The sequence below is a fragment of the Hypanus sabinus genome, chromosome 15, assembly GCF_030144855.1.
Source record: "Hypanus sabinus isolate sHypSab1 chromosome 15, sHypSab1.hap1, whole genome shotgun sequence".
Taxonomy (NCBI): Eukaryota; Metazoa; Chordata; class Chondrichthyes; order Myliobatiformes; family Dasyatidae; genus Hypanus; species Hypanus sabinus.
The window spans coordinates 1,771,710-1,789,755 of record NC_082720.1 but is presented as its reverse complement, the minus strand read 5'-3'; the positions used below and the strand labels follow the sequence as shown (position 1 = coordinate 1,789,755).

At 45.0% G+C, this 18,046-nt stretch overlaps 1 protein-coding gene across 3 annotated transcripts in view; it reads right to left on the bottom strand.

Annotated features, from left to right (window-relative positions):
* The window catches only part of LOC132405118 (uncharacterized), a 171,100-nt gene that overhangs the window by 122,550 nt on the left and 30,504 nt on the right, over positions 1 to 18,046 (bottom strand). For all 3 annotated transcript variants that reach the window (XR_009515765.1, XR_009515766.1, XM_059989822.1), the window contains 3 exons: positions 17,312 to 17,473; positions 17,116 to 17,202; positions 13,241 to 13,383 (listed from right to left, as the gene is read on the bottom strand). The gene's annotated coding sequence lies outside the window, so the exon portion shown is untranslated. The remainder of the gene's footprint in view (positions 1 to 13,240; positions 13,384 to 17,115; positions 17,203 to 17,311; positions 17,474 to 18,046) is intronic.

Here is an 18,046-nt window from a genome sequence, read left to right as displayed (position 1 = left end):
TCCACTCACCAATTATCAGCCCACCATCCTCCCGTTCATGCAATACTCGACTCACAAACTATCAGAGCACCGTCCTCCCTCCGTGCAATACTCCACTCACCAAGAATCAGCCTACCGTCCTCCCTTCCATGCAATACTCCACTCACCAAGTATCAGCCTACCGTCCTCCCCTCCGTGCAATACTCCACTAACCAATTATCAGCCTACAGTCCTCTCCTCTGTGCAATACTCCACTCACCAAGTATAAGCCTTCTGTCCGCCCCTCTGTGCAATAATGCACCCACCAATTATCCGTCTACCATCCTCCACTTCGTGCAATACGCCACTCTCCAATTATCAGCCTTCCGTACTCCCTTCCGTGTAATACTCCACTCACCAATTATCATCCGACCAACCGCCCCTTTTGCAATACACCACTCACCAAGTATCAGCCTACCGTCCTCCCCTCCATGCAATACTCCACTCACAAATTATCAGCCGACCGTCCTGCCCTCTATGCAATACTCCACTCAATAATGACCTGCCCACTGTACCCCCTCCGTGCAATACACCACTCACCAATTATAAGCCTACCGTCCTCCCCCCTTGCAATACTCAACCCACCAGTTGTCAGCCTTCCAGCCTCCCCTCCGTGCAATACTCCGCCTACCAATTATCTGCCTACCATTCTCCAATCCATGCAATATTCCACTCAGCAATTATCATCCCACCGTCCTCCCCTCCATGCAATACTCCACTCACAAATTATCAGCCGACCGTCCTGCCCTCTATGCAATACTCCACTCAATAATGACCAGCCCACTGTACCCCCTCCGTGCAATACTCCAGTCACCAATTATCAGCACACCGACCTCCCCTCCATGCAATTCTCCATTATCCAATTATCAGACTACCATCCTCTCCTCTGTGCAATACTCCACTCACCAATTATCAGCCTACTGTCCTCCCCTCCGTGCAATTCTCCACTCACCAATTATCAACCTACTGTCCTCCCCTCCATGCTATATTCCAATCACCAATTATCTGCCTACCATCCTCAACTCCATACAATACTCCACTCACAAATTATCAGCCAACCGTCCTCCCCTCTGTGCAATACTCCACTCAATAATGATCAGCCCACTGTACCCCTCTGTGCATTACTCCACTCACCAGTTATTAGCACACCGTCCTCCCCTCCGTGCAATACTCCAGTCACCAATTATCAGCCTACTGTCTTCCCGTCCATGCAATACTCCACCCACAAATTATCAGAGCACCGTCCTCCCCTCCGTGCAATACTCCAGTTACCAATTATCAGCCTACCATACTCCCCTCCGTGCAATACTCCGCTCACCAATTATCAGCCTACCATACTCCAGTCCATGTAATACTCTGCTCACCAATTATCAGACCACCATCCTCCCCTTTGTGCAATAATCAACTCAGCAATTATCAGCCTACCGTCCTCAACTCTGTCGAATACTCTGTTCACCAATTATCAGCCCACCGTCCTCCCCTCCATGCAAAACTCCGTTCAGCAGCTATCAGCCAACCGTCCTCCAGTCCGTGTAATACTCCGTTCATCAAATATCAACCTACCATCCTCCCCTCCGTACAATAATCCACTCACCAATTATCTGCCTACTGTCCTCCCCTCCGTTCAATAATCCACGCACCAATTATCTACCTACTGTTCTCCCCACTGTGCAATACTCCGCTCCCTAGTTTTCAGCGCACCTTCCTCCCCTCCGTGCAATACTCTGCTCACCAATTATCAGCCCATCATCCTCCCCTCCGTGCAATACTGCACTCACCAATTATCAGCCTATCGTCCTCTGCTCCGTGCAGTACTCTACTCACAAATTATCAGCCTACCGTCCTCTCCTCTGTGCAGTACTCCACTCACTAATTATCAGCCTTACGTCCTCCCATCTGTGCAATCCTGCACTGACCAATTATCAGCCTACCGTCCTCTCCTCTGTGCAATACTCCAACTCATCATTAATCAGCTTACTGTCCTCCCCTCCGTACAATACTCAGCTCACTAATTATCAGCCGACCGTATGACCTTCCATGCAATACTGCACTGACTAATTATCAGCATACCGTCCTCCCCTCCGTGCAATGCTCCATCACCAATTATCCACCTACCGTCCTCCCCTCTGTGTAATACTCCGCTCACCAATTATCCGCCTACCGTCCTCCCCTCCGTGCAATGCTCCATCACCAATTATCCGCCTACCATCCTCCCCTCCGTGCAATACTCCACTCACCAATTATCCGCCTACCGTCCTCCCCTCCGTGCAATGCTCCATCACCAATTATCCACCTACCGTCCTCCCCTCCGTGCAATACTCCACTCACCAATTATCTGCCTACCGTCCTCCCCTCCGTGCAATGCTCCATCACCAATTATCCGCCTACCGTCCTCCCCTCCGTGCAATACTCCGCTCACCAATTATCAGCCTACTATCCTCTCCTCTGTGCAATACTCCACTCATCAGTTATCAGCCTACCGTCATCCCCACCGTGCAATACTCCACTCATCAATCATCAGCTTACCGTCCTCCCCTCCGCGCAATACTCCACTCACCAATTAGCAAGCCACTTTACCCCCTCTGTGCATTACTCCACTCCCCAATTATCAGCCCACTGTCCTTCCCTCTGTGCAATACTCCACTCACCAATTATCAGCCCACCGTCCTCCCCTCCGTGCAATACTCCAGTCACCAATTACCAGCCTACCGTCCTCCCCTCCGTGCAATACTCCAGTCACCAATTATCAGCCTACCATCCTCACCTCCGTACAATATTCCACTCACCAATTATGAGTCTACCGTCCTCCCATCCGTGCAATACTCCACTCACCAATTACCTGCCTACTGTCCTCCGCTCCGTGCAGTAATCCACTCACCAATTATCAGCCCACTGTCCTCCCCATGTGCAATACTCCACTCACCAATTATCAGCCCACCGTCCTCCCCTCCATGGAATACATCACTCATCAATTAGCAGCCCACCGTCCTCCCCTCCTTGCAATACTCCACTCTGCATTTATCAGCCTACCATCCTCTCCTCTGTGCAATACTCCGCTCTCCATTTATCAGCCTACCATCCTCTCCTCTGTGCAATACTGCACTCTCCAATTATCAGCCTACCGTTCTCTCCTCCGTACAATACTCAGCTCACCAATTATCAGCCTACCGTTCTCTCCTCCGTACAATACTCAGCTCACCAATTATCAGCCTACCGTTCTCCCCTCCGTACAATACTCAGCTCACCAATTATCAGCCTACCGTATTCCCTTCCATGCAATACACCACTCAACAATTATCAGCGTACCGTCTTCCCTCCGTGCAATACACTGCTCACCAATTATCAGCCCACCGTCCTCCCCTCCGTGCAATACTCCACTCATCAATTAACAGCCTACCGTCCTCTCCTCCGTGTAATTATCCACTCACCAATTATCAGCCCACCGTCCTCCCATGGTCTGTTATTTTGCTCACCAATTATCAGCATATTGCCCTCCCCACCGTGCAATACAATTCTACCAACCACAAGAGACCCCCTACAAGCTTACCACCCACACTGAACCCTGAAATTCTACCACCCACACCGGACCTCAAAATGTTGACCACCCAAACTAGACCATGGATCCCCTACAAATCTACCACCCACACTGGACCGCCTACAATTCTAACTACGTACGTTGGTCCCCACACAATCCAATTACCCACACTGGATCCCTACAATTCACCTACTGACACAACAGGGACATCTGCTGTATGCTGCCACCCAAAATGGACCCTCAACAATTCTAAACCCAAACTGGGCCGCCTACAGTTCTACCTCCAACACTGGCCCTGTACATTTCTAGCACCCACACTAGACCCCCTACAATTTTCCACCCACACTTGACCCCGTACATTTCTAGCACCCACACTAGACCCCCTACAATTTTCCACCCACACTAGACCCCCTACAATTTTCCACCCACACTTGACCCCGTACATTTCTAGCACCCACACTAGACCCCCTACAATTTTCCACCCACACTTGACCCGTACATTTCTAGCACCCACACTAGACCCCCTACAATTTTCCACCCACACTTGACCCCCTACAATTTTCCACCCACACTTGACCCCCTACAATTTTCCACCCACACTAGACCCCCTACAATTTTCCACCCACACTTGACCCCGTACATTTCTAGCACCCACACTAGACCCCGTACATTTCTAGCACCCACACTAGACCCCCTACAATTTTCCACCCACACTAGACCCCCTACAATTTTCCACCCACACTTGACCCCCTACAATTTTCCACCCACACTTGACCCCCTACAATTTTCCACCCACACTAGACCCCCTACAATTTTCCACCCACACTTGACCCCGTACATTTCTAGCACCCACACTAGACCCCGTACATTTCTAGCACCCACACTAGACCCCCTACAATTTTCCACCCACACTAGACCCCCTACAATTTTCCACCCACACTTGACCCCGTACATTTCTAGCACCCACACTTGACCCCTTACATTTCTAGCACCCACACTAGACCCCCTACAATTTTCCACCCACACTAGACCCCCTACAATTTTCCACCCACACTTGACCCCGTACATTTCTAGCACCCACACTAGACCCCCTACAATTTTCCACCCACACTAGACCCCCTACAATTTTCCACCCACACTTGACCCCGTACAATTCTATCACCTAAGCTGGACCCCCTACAATTTATCACCCATAGCAGACCCCAACAATCCTATCACCCACATGGGACCTCAGCAATTCTACTTCCCACATTGGACCCCCATCAATTTACAACTCACAGCAGACTCCTACTTTTCTACCACACACATTGGACGCCCTATAATTCTGCCATGCACACTCGACCCCCCACAATTCACCTACCAACTCATCTGCAGCATGCTACCACCAACATTGGACATTCTAAAATTCTACCACTCATACTGGACACCCTACAATTCTACCACCCATATGAGATCCCCTACAACTTATCACCCGCAGTGGAATTTTACAATTTACCACTCACACCAGACCCCCTACAATTCTACGACCCACGCTGGACCATCTACAATCCAATCACCGACACTGGACTCCCTACAATTTACCTACCAAAACAACAAGGACATCTGCAGCATGCTACCACCCATATTGGACCACCTACAATTCTATCACCCACACAGGACACCCAACAAATCTACCACCCACACTAGACTCCCTACAATTTACCACACACACTGCACCCCCTACTATCCTGGCAAGCACACTGGATTCTGGTACCCATTTAATGTTACCACTCACATTGGACCCTGACAATTCTACCACTCACATTGGACCCTGACAATTCTACCACTCACATTGGACCCTGACAATTCTACCACCCACACTGGAACCCTACAGTTTATCACCCACACCAACCTCCTACAGTTCTACAACCCACACTGGACCCCCTACAATTTACCACACACACTGCACCCCCTACTATCCTGGCATGCACACTGGATGCTGGTACCCATTTAATGTTACCACTCACATTGGACCCCGACAATTCTATCACCCACACCAACCCCCTACAGTTCTACAACCCACACTGGACCCCCTACAATTCTACCTGTAACACTCTGCAAGGATTCTCTCCTAATGTAAAGGTTTCTTTGCAAAGTTTCACTGCTATGGCCAATTTAATGGATTCTCTGTAATGTTCATTCTCTGTAGCAGCAGTGTTTGGGTTATGGCTGGAGCTAACAGGACTGTGGTATGCATGTTAGCCGATCAGAGATTGGTGCTCTGTCTTGTGAATCTGGAAGGAGGTTTTCTGTGCTCTTTGTTGAGTAGAGATGAAGAGGGAAGGCACATGTGGAGAGAACTGGACAGAGTGGACTGAGATCTGAAGAGGGAAGAGGATGAATAGAGAGATGAAGTAGATGAGTAGAGATGAAGAGGGAAGGCACATGTGGAGAGAACTGGACAGAGTGGACTGAGATCTGAAGAGGGAAGAGGATGAATAGAGAGATGAAGTAGATGAGTAGAGATGAAGAGGGAAGGCACATGTGGAGAGAACTGGACAGAGTGGACTGAGATCTGAAGAGGGAAGAGGATGAATAGAGAGATGAAGTAGATGAGTAGAGATGAAGAGGGAAGGCACATGTGGAGAGAACTGGACAGAGTGGACTGAGATCTGAAGAGGGAAGAGGATGAATAGAGAGATGAAGTAGATGAGTAGAGATGAAGAGGGAAGGCACATGTGGAGAGAACTGGACAGAGTGGACTGAGATCTGAAGAGGGAAGAGGATGAATAGAGAGATGAAGTAGATGAGTAGAGATGAAGAGGGAAGGCACATGTGGAGAGAACTGGACAGAGTGGACTGAGATCTGAAGGTCAAAGGTCGTTCATGCTCGGAGGAGACCGATGGTGGAAGAATGATGACTGAGTGAGCTCCAACGTGAACTTCTGACTTTTCCTTGAATTGGGCCCTTTTTTATTTTCATTACTAACCCTATATTTAGATTAAGATTCATAACTTTCAATCATTTAATTGCACATGGTGTACTGTCTGATATTTTGCATTGTGGGTTTGTAACTGGGTGGTACATTACACGTGATTTCTCAGTTTGGTGGGGCCAGAGGCTGTTTTCCTCCAGATGAACGTGAGCTGGCCGAGCTTGAGGGTTTCATACCACTCACACTGGACCCTAACATTTTAACCACCTAATGCGGACTCCGGACCACCTATAATTCAACCATCCACATTGAACACCCCAAAATTTAGCACCCACAGCACGAACACCTACAATTCTACCACCCAAACCAGAGCCCTACAATTCAATCACTCATACTGGAACCCCTACAGTTATACCACTCACTCTGGACCCCAACCATTCCACCACCTAAACTGGATAATTCTGCCAGCCACACTGTCCCCAACAATTCTACCAGCCACACTGGACCCCCTACAATTCAACCACCCACACTGGGGACCCCCTACAATCCTAACACCCACACTAGACCCCTTACAATTCGAGCCCCCACACAGGACTCACTACAATTCAACAACCCTCGCTGGACACACGATTCTACCACACTCACTGGACCCATTACATTTTGTCAACCCACACTGGAGACTCCCTACAATTCTACTACACACACAGGACCTCGACAATTTAACCATCCACACAGAACCCCTACAGGTTACCACCCAGAGTGGACCCCCTCTAATTCTAACCCCCACATTTCTACCGGACCATGCTATCTCCTCTACCACCCACACTGGACCATGGACACCCTAAAATACCACCACCCACACTGTACCCCCAATAATTCTAGCAGCCACAGAGAACCCACTACAATTGTACATCCCTTCCTGGATCCCCAGCAATTCTACCACCCACTCTGGACCCACTACAATTTGTCAACCCACACTGGACCCTGGCTCTCCTACAATACTAACACCCACTCTGGACACACTACAATTCTGCTTCCAATGTGAAGTTATCCACTTTGGAAGCAGGAACAAGAGGGCAGAGTATTGTCTGAACGGTGTAGAGTTAGGTAAGGGAGAAATGCAAAGAGACCTAGGAGTCCTAGTTCACCAGTCAATGAAGGTGAATGAGCAAGTGCAACAGGCAGTGAAGAGGGCAAATGGAATGTTGGCCTTTGTTACAAGGGGAATTGAATACAAGAGCAAGGATGTCCTTTTGCATTTGTACAGGGCCCTGGTGAGACCACACCTGGAATATTGTGTACAGTTTTGGTCTCCAGGTTTAAGGAAGGACATTCTGGCAATTGAGGAAGTGCAGCGTAGATTCACTAGGTTGATTCCTGGGATGGCAGGGCTGTTTTACGCAGAGAGATTGGAGAGATTGGGCTTGTACACGCTGAAATTGAGGAGATTGAGAGGGGATCTGATTGAAACGTTTAAGATAATTAAAGGATTTGATAGGATTGAGGCAGGTAATATGTTCCAGATGTTGGGAGAGTCCAGTACCAGAGGGCATGGATTGAGAATAAGAGGTCAGTTATTTAAAACAGAGTTGAGGAAAAACTTCTTCTCCCAGAGAGTTGTGGAGGTGTGGAATGCACTGCCTCGGAAGACGGTGGAGGCCAATTCTCTGGATGCTTTCAAGAAGGAGCTAGATAGATATCTGATGGATAGGGGAATCAAGGGATATGGGGACAAGGCAGGGACTGGGTATTGATAGTGAATGATCAGCCATGATCTCAGAATGGTGGTGCAGACTCGAGGGGCTGAATGGTCCACTTCTGCACCTATTGTCTATTGTCTATAATTCTGCTACACACACTGGACCTCCTACAATTTTAACACTGACACTAGACCCCAAACAATTCTACCACCTACATTGAACACCCTACAATTCTACAACCCACATTGGATACCCTACAACTTACCCCCCACACTGGAACCATAAAATTTATGACCTACATTGAACACCCTACAAGTCTACCACGCACACTGGACCCCTATAATTTGCCACCCACACCATACCCCTACAATCTACCATATACACTGGACTCCTACAATCCAGTCACCTACACTGGACCCCTCAGTTTGCCTGCCAACACAAAAAGGACACTGCAGCATATGCTGCCACCCACATTAGACCCTCTACAATTCTACCATCCACACCTTGCCCACTGTTATTGTAGTATCCACACTGGACTCCCTACAATTTACCACCCACATTGGACCCTCTACAATTCTACCACCCACACCTTGCCCACTGTTATTGTAGTATCCACACTGGACTCCCTACAATTTACCACCCACATTGGACCCTCTACAATTCTACCACCCACACCTTGCCCACTGTTATTGTAGTATCCACACTGGACTCTCTACAATTTACCACCCACATTGGACCCTCTACAATTCTACCACCCACACCTTGCCCACTGTTATTGTAGTATCCACACTGGACTCCCTACAATTTACCACCCACATTGGACCCTCTACAATTCTACCACCCACACCTTGCCCACTGTTATTGTAGTATCCACACTGGACTCCCTACAATTTACCACCCACATTGGACCCTCTACAATTCTACCACCCACACCTTGCCCACTGTTATTGTAGTATCCACACTGGACTCCCTACAATTTACCACACACAGAGGACCTCTACAATTCTACCACACACACTGGCTCCCTAAAATAACCAGCCACACTGCACCCATACATTTCTATGACCCATACTCGACCACTGCACTTCTAAAACTAACACTGGATCCCTACACCTCTACCACACACACTGGACCCCCTAAAATTCTACCAGTCACACCGGACTCACTATGATTTGACCACCTATACTGGATCATGGACCCCCTACACAATACCCCCAATAATTCTACCACCAAAATAGGGCCCTCTACAATTCTACAACCCTTAAGATACCCAACAATTCCACCACCCACATTGGACTCACTCTATTTCTACCACCCACACTGGACCGCTATAATTTATCACCCACGCAGTATCCCAACCATTCTAACACCCACAGTGGACCATCTATAATTCTACTGCCCATTCTGGACCCACTACACTTCAGCCACCCACACTGTGGACCCTCTACAATCCAATCACCCACACTAATACTACCACCTGCACCATACCCCCAATAATTCTTCCACCCAAAGAGGCCCTCTACAATTGTACATCCCTCACCAGATCCCCAACATTTCTACCACCCACTCTGGACCCACTACAATTCTGTCACCCACACAGGATCCAGCATAATTCGACAACCCATGCTGGACCGAGGACCCCCTACAATTTGACCACCAACCCTGACCCTGACAAATAATCATCCACACCAGACCCTTTCACTTCTAACACCCAGAATCAGAATCAAGATAATTATCTCCGGCATGTGACGTAAAATTTGTTAACTTAGCAGCAGCAGTTCAATGCAATACAGAATCTAGTGGTGAAAATAAATAAATAAAATGAAACATAAAAATAAATAAAAAAGTAAATCAATTACGTATATTGAATAACCATATAACCATTTAACAATCACAGCACGGAAACAGGCCATCTTGGCCCTTCTAGTCTGTGCCGAACGCTTACTCTCACTTAGTCCCACCGTCCTGCACTCAGCCCATAACCCTCCATTCCTTTCCTGTCCATATACCTATCCAATTTTACAGATACCACTCTCTGAGTAGAGAAGTTCCCCCTCGTGTCATCCCTAAACTTTTACCCCCCTAACTCTCAACTCATGTCCTCTTGATTGAATCTCCCCTACTCTCAATGGAAAAAGCCTATCCACATCAACTCTATCTATCCCCCTCATGATTTTAAACACCTGTATCAGGTCCCCCCTCAATCTTCTACGCTCCAAAGAATAAAGACCTAACTTGTTCAACCTCTCTCTGTAACTTAGGTGCTGAAACCCAGGTAACCCAGAATATATTGTTAAAACTGTGCAAAAACAGAAATACTGTGTAAAAAGTGAGGTAGTGTCCAAAGCTTCAAAGTCCATTCAGGGATCGGATGGCAGAGGGGAAGAAGTTGTTCCTGAATCACTGAGTGTGTGCCTTCAGGTTTCTGTACCTCCTACCCGATGGTAATACTGAGAAAAGGGCATTCCCTGGGTTCAGGAGGTCTTCAATAATGGACGCTGCCTTTCTGAGACACCGCTCCCTAAAGATATCCTGGGTACTTTGTAGGCTAGTGCCCAAGATGCAGCTGACTAGATTTACAACCTTCTGCAATTTCTTTTGGTCCTGTGCAGTAGCCCCTCCATACCAGACAGTGATGCAGCCTGTCAGAATGCTCTTCATGGTATAACTATAGAAGTTTTTGAGTGTATTTGTTGACATGCCAAATCTCTTCAAACTCCTAATAAAGTAAAGCCGCTGTCTTGCCTTCTTTATAACTACATCGATATGTTGAGAACAGGTTAGATCATCAGAGATCTTGACACCCAGGAACTTGAAGCTGCTCACTCTCTCCACTTCTGATCCCTCTATGAGGATTGGTATGTGTTCCTCCATCTTACCTTGCTGAAGCCCACAATCAGCTCTTTCGTCTTACTGACATTGAGTGCCAGGTTGTTGCTGTGGCACCACTCCACTAGTTGGGCTACCTCACTCCTGTACAACTTTTCGTTACCACCTGAGATTCCAACACATTCCAACTGCTACCATCTGGGAAACAGTACCACAGCATAAAAGCCAGGACCAACAGTCTCTCGGACAGCTTCTTCCACTGATGAACTGATGAACTTGCTCTGATACAACTGTATTTCTATGTTATATTGACAGTCCTGTTGTACAAATGACTATGAATTGCACTTTGCTCATCTGGATGGAGGTGTAAATTAAAGTATTTTACTCCTCCTGTATAAGAAAGATGTAAGAAATAAAGTCAATTCAATTCAGGTCACTTGACTATATATTAACAGCAATTTACAATGACCAATTAATCTACTAACATGGGAAGGAAAAAGAACCAATGTTGTCACAGGGGTCTATGAATGCTCCACATAGGCAGCACCAGACAGAACAACTGAACCTGGGTCACAGGCACTGTGACACAGTAGCTAGACCAGCAGTACCACATTGTTCAGAGTTATTTGAAGTGAATTCAAATTCTTGAGCAACCATGGTGCCATTTGAGCTCCTATTTCCCAGATTAATAGTCCAAACTCTCAATTGATTGTTGATTCTGGGCTTTTGTTCACAAGACAACCTGCTGCTTCCAGGGTGACCTGCAATAACTATCATTGTGTTTCTAAGATCATTCCATGAACATGAAAAAAATGTTTTTCCAACTGCAGGTTTATCAAACTTCCTCAGAATATGGTCTATGATGATGATCATCAGTGGCAATACCTCTGATAAAAGAAATACGGGCAGGTTGTGCCATCAGTATCACTGCAGGTATGATAATACTTTCAACTCCCACAAAAAGGATAGGCGAGGAACTTCTCTATATTTGCAGGACTTTATAAATGCTTGCCATACTTGTGAACAGGAAAGACAAGATCATATCATTTGCTAGCCTCATAGATCCTTGGAATGTGTTTTTTTCACACATTTTTCTAAATTGGCAAATTAATCCAGCATAAAACTTAGAACTTTTCAAATCAAAATTTATACTTGTATCACAGGCAGTCTGAATTCCTAATATCTTTAAACAAACTAGGGTACTCAACAGGAAGTGTTGTTTATGAAACTTGATTCAAAACCCTCTATAGTGAGGACACTTTGCAGCTGAAGGGGATGTCAGAATTATCCAAATTCTCCACAGTGCCGAAGGGCCTGGAAACATTCCATGCAATTAAACATAACTGATGGTGCTGAGAAATAATACACCCCACAGCCACTGCAAAAATGCTTAAAAACCTCAGCAACTTAATCATTTTTTGCTTCCTACAGGCGAGAGTAAAACATTAGCACATTATAATCTTGCATATATTTTATTCCCAGGGGTAGAACAATGTTATTAAAACAGTAGTACTTTTTATATAACATTGTATAAAACAAAAATAAATGAATCAACTTGGCTTTAAGATATTTCTTTTGATATTTCAGTGCTCTGATGATCCACTGAATGAACTTACTTTGAAAGGTTGAGTCTAAATGCAAACTGACTGTAGCTGGAGTGAGTAACCTATCAAATCCCCATTGGTTCTGCTCTTTCAGTGACCAGCACATTAATACCATTTATCACTGCCTCTTTACAGACAAATTAATCTACCCCTATAGCAGTGTTTATCTACTTTCTATCAATTGCTTATTCAAAATCAGCTGAATATTTATGGGATTAATCTTATTTACTAGTTGGCCCAAGTTGAATTAAAAATGATATCTAATTTCCAAAGCACAGCACATTTTGGAAATGCTTGCTAATTTGCACTGACTGTCAGTATGTAGCTCCTAATCTTTCTATAATTGAATAATATAATGCTATGGTTTCAAAGGCTAACTATTCAAAAATAGAAAGTACCATTAATCACAAAGACAGGGAAGGCAGGAGCTTTGCTAAATATTCTTGCATCTCAAATAACTTTGATAACAACTACACTAGGATTCTTCCCTTTTATGACTTTTCATTTGAATCTGTTTCCAGAATTTGCTTTTTCTTCTACTTCTATGGATTTGTATATCGATTACACTAAACCATTATGTACAGTATGGCAAGCTAAGGGAGATTAGTTACATTAAGTTTATTTCCCAAAAAATGTTACCTAATTATGCACAATCCAATGTCTTCTCAGGCGTTGTGGTGTGAAACTTTTGCCAGCTGCCCCCATTTGCTTCTTTTAAACGCTTTCTTTCCAATGTCTTCTCAGGAACCGTGGCACACAAAATCAGACGTTCTTCAATATAACTGTGTGGTCAATCGTACTGTCAATCGTCAGATCTCCGGAAGATTGGTCCGGCCACAATACTTATTTACATATTATTTGAAGTCCATTGTCTACTTTTATGTTACAAAAGTAAGTCATTTAAACACTGAAGAAACATGCTGGATGGTGAATTCAAAAATACTGCATGCAGTGGAAATTTCAAATATAAACTGAAAAAGCTGCAGGTAGCAGGACACCAGACCATTTCAGAGAAAGTTACAGTTATACGCATTCTGGGTTAAGTTACACCTTGACTATTTTACTTTCAGGTATCATACCTTCAGAATGAAATATTGGCCTTGGAGAGGAGTTAGTAATTAATTACTATTGACTTTTAGAACAAATAAGAACCCAATTCTTTTGTTGGAAATTCAGGCAGAATCTATGGCAAGAAAAAGATCTCATATTAAAACCTGGTTGGAAACCACCAACCTGAGATGATAAATGCTTTTCTCACTATAGCAGAGGCCTGACTTGTTGTGTATTCTTAGCATCCACTGTTTTTATAGAAGCTACACTTTGGGACAAAGTAATTAAAGCTCTCCAAATATTAAGAGCAAATGAAGGGTGAAAATTCAGAAATTACTTCTGTTCTTCATAGCTTCTAAATTTAAGGGTGAAGGTCCACATGGTAGACCTATTCAGGAAGTCAGAAGGCATGGGATCCAGGGAAGTTTGGACAGGTGGATTCAGAATTGCAAGCAACACACAGAAAATGCTGGTGGAACACTGCAGGCCAAGCAGCAACGACAGGACATTTTGGTCCGAGACTCTTTGTCAGGACTAACTCAAAGAAGAGATAGTAAGAGATTTGAAAGTGGGAGGGGGAAGGGGAGATCGGAAATGATAGAAGAAGACCGGAGGGGGAGGGGTGAAGCTAAGAGCTCGAAACTTGATTGGCAAAAGGGATACAGAGCTAGAGAAGGGAAAGGATTATGGGACGGGAGGCCTAGCAAGAAAGAAAGGGGGAGGGGAGCACCAGAGGGAGATGGAGAGCAGGCAAGAAGTTATTGTGAGGCGGCAGAGAGAGAAAAAAGAGAGAAAACAAGGAGGCATAAATAAATAAATAAACAAACAAATAAATAGATAGATAGATAAATAAATAAATAAACAAATAAATAGATAGACAAATAAATAAATAAATAAATAAATAGATAGATAGATAGGTAAATAAATAAATAAATAAATAGATGGATAGATAAATAGATAAATAGATAATGGATAGGGTAAGAAGGAGAGGAGGGGCATTACCAGAAGTTAGAGAAGTCAATGTTCATGCCATCAGGTTGGAGGCTACCCAGCCGGTATATAAGGTATCGTTCCTCCAACCTGAGTGTGGCTTCATCTTGACAGTAGAGGAGGCCATGGAGAGACATATCAGAATGGGAATGGGACGTGGAATTAAAACGTGTGGCCATTGGGAGATCCTGCTTTCTCTGGCGGACAGAGCGTAGGTGTTCAGCAAAACAGTCTCCCAGTCTGAGTCGGGTCTCACCAATATATCCCTGCGGAAAGCAGAAAGTGGGGGGAGGGAAAGATGTGCTTGGTAGTGGGATCCCGTTGGAGTGACGGAAGTTACGGAGAATTATATGTTGTACTCAGAGGCTGATGGGGTGGTAGGTGAGGACAAGGGGAACCCTATCCCTAGTGGAATGGTGGGAGGATGGGGTGAGGGCAGATGTGCATGAAACGGGAGAGATGCGTTTGAGAGCAGAGTTGATGGTGGAGGAAGGGAAGCCCCTTTCTTTATAAAAGGAAGACATTTCCTTTGTCCTGGAAAGAAAAGCCTCATCCTGATAGCAGATGCAGCAGAGACAGAGGAATTGTGAGAAGGGGATAACATTTTTGCAAGAGACAGGGTGGGAAGAGGAATAGTCCAGGTAGCTGTTAGAGTCTGTAGGCTTATAGTAGCTATCAGTAGATAGGCCGTCTCCAGAGATGGAGACAGAAAGATCAAGAAAGGGGAGGGAGGTGTCGGAAATGGACCAGGTAAATTTGAGGGCAGGGTGAAAGCTGGAGGCAAAGTTAATGAAGTCAACGAGCTCAGCATGCGTGCAGGAGGCAGGTGAGGATGGTTAGCTCAGCTGGTCAGAGCATGGTGCTAATAACATCAAGGTCGTAGATTCAGAATTGGCTTGCCTGCAGAAGGCAGAGTGTCATGGTGGAGGGTTGTGACTAGTGGTGTCCCACAAGGATCGGTTCTGGGACCTCTATTTTTTGTGATTTTTATTAACAACCTAGATGTGGGGGTGGAAGGGTGGGTTGGCAAGTTTGCAGATGACACAAAGGTTGGTGGTGTTGTAGATAGTGTAGAGGATTGTCGAATATTGCAGAGAGACATTGATAGGATGCAGAAGTGGGCTGAGAAGTGGCAGATGGAGTTCAACCCGGAGAAGTGTGAGGTGGTACACTTTGGAAAGACAAACTCCAAGGCAGAGTACAAAGTAAATGGCTGGATACTTGGTAGTGTGGAGGAGCAGAGAGATCTGGGGGTACATGTCCACAGATCCCTGAAAGTTGCCTCAGAGGTAGATAGGTTAGTTAAGAAACCTTATGGAGTGTTAGCTTTCATAAGTCGAGGGACAGAGTTTAAGAGTCTCGAGGTAATGATGCAGCTCTATAAAACTCTAATTAGGCCACACCTGGAGTACTGTGTCCAGTTCTGGTTGCCTCACTATAGGAAGGATGTGGAAGCATTGGAAAGGGTACAGAGGAGATTTACCAGGATGCTGCCTGGTTTAGAGGGTATGGATTATGATCAGAGATTAAGGGAGCTGAGGCTTTACTCTTTGGAGAGAAGGGGATGAGAGGAGATGATAGAGGTATACAAGTTATTAAGAGGAATAGATAGATAGAGTGGACAGCCAGCACCTCAGGGCATCATTGCTCAATACAAGAGGACATGGCTTTAAGGTAAGGGTAGGGAAGTTCAAGAGGGATATTAGAGGAAGGTTTTTTACTCAGAGAGTGGTTGGTGCGTGGAATGCACTGCCTGAGTCAGTGGTGGAGGCAGATACACTAGTGAAGTTTAAGAGACTACTAGACAGGTTTATGGAGGAATTTAAGGTGGGGGGTTATACGGGAGGCAGGGTTTAAGGGTTGGCACAACATTGTGGGCCGAAGGGCCTGTACTGTGCTGTACTATTCTATATTCTATGTTCTATGTTCTATGAGTTTTTCAGGACTGGTATTGCTGTCATTTAAACAGTGAATTTTAAATCTGAGATCAAAAGGTTTCAGTTAACTGAAGATATTCACAACAAAACAATAATTGAGCAGGTTTTGAAAGCTGAATGACATTCTATTCTTACTTTATGTTTCATATCTGATAAAACCTTCCAGTTCCAGTGATCACAACAGACACAAGTTATTTCACTGCTGAACATCGTCAACATACTCCATTTTTATCTAAACGTTCTGAAAGTGAAATTATTATTGTAAAAGTTGTCACACTCTGATCTTGGAGGTGTTCTACTCAGAAGTGAACTCTTCAGCCTAACATGTTGATAAGTATACTCATCCTTATACAGAGAATGATCTCTATACAGGAATAAGTACAGGAGGATACAATATCAACAACCTCCGCTATGCAGATGATACAGTACCGACAGCAAATTTACAGAAACTAGTATCTACCATCAACATTGAGAGCAAACAACTTAGCCTAACCTTAAACAAAAAGAAAACTGAATTAATTGTAATATCAAACAAACCTGATATCCCAAACTGTAGGATCGTATTGGGAAACGAAATCCCGAAACAAGTTCACAACTTCAAGTACCTTGGATTATGGGTAACATCTGATGGTAAATACGAAACAGACATAAAAGCAAGAAATGCAATGGCAAGAACAGCATTACAGGAATGAGAAACAGCCTAGCAAACAAGAAAATAGCTATTGACATCCACCTTAGAACTCTCAGCTGCTACATTCTTCTTCTATTGATGGACGGCTGCGAGTCATGGACCATCGCAAATGCAATGGAAAAAAGAATCAATGCAGCAGAGATGTGGTTCCTCAGAAGAATGCTATGCATATCATATACGGACACGATAACCAACGAAGAAGTTCTACAGAGAACAAAAACAAAACATACATTACTTAAAAAAATCAGAAAACATCAATCAAAATTCTTTGGACGCATCATGCGAAGAGAGACATTAGAACATTTAGCTACAACTGGAAAGCTGGAAAGGAACAGAAGCGTAAATAGACAGAGAATGGAAATGATAGATGGATTAAAATCACGGTTAGAAACAGGGGAGGCAACAACTACAATTTGGAGGGTCAGGGACAGTGATGGATGGAGAGACATGATCGCTCACGTCGAACGGCAAGGCACCTGAATAAATAAATACAGAGCTATACAGTACAAAAACAGGCCCTTCATCCCATCATCTCCATGCCTACTGTTATAATTATCTATGTCAGCCCTGTTTACCCACACTTCATCTGGAGCTTACAGTACCTCACCAATTCAAATATTCTGTACATCCGGAAGATGCCTTCACCTTCTCAGGAAGTGTATTCTAGATTCCAGCTGCTTCCCTTTTGGGACCCTTCTAACTTTCTTACTCCTAACTGAAACTTATGCCCTCTAGTCTTAGTTATCTTTCTTCAGGGAAATCTTTCCTGCTATGCCC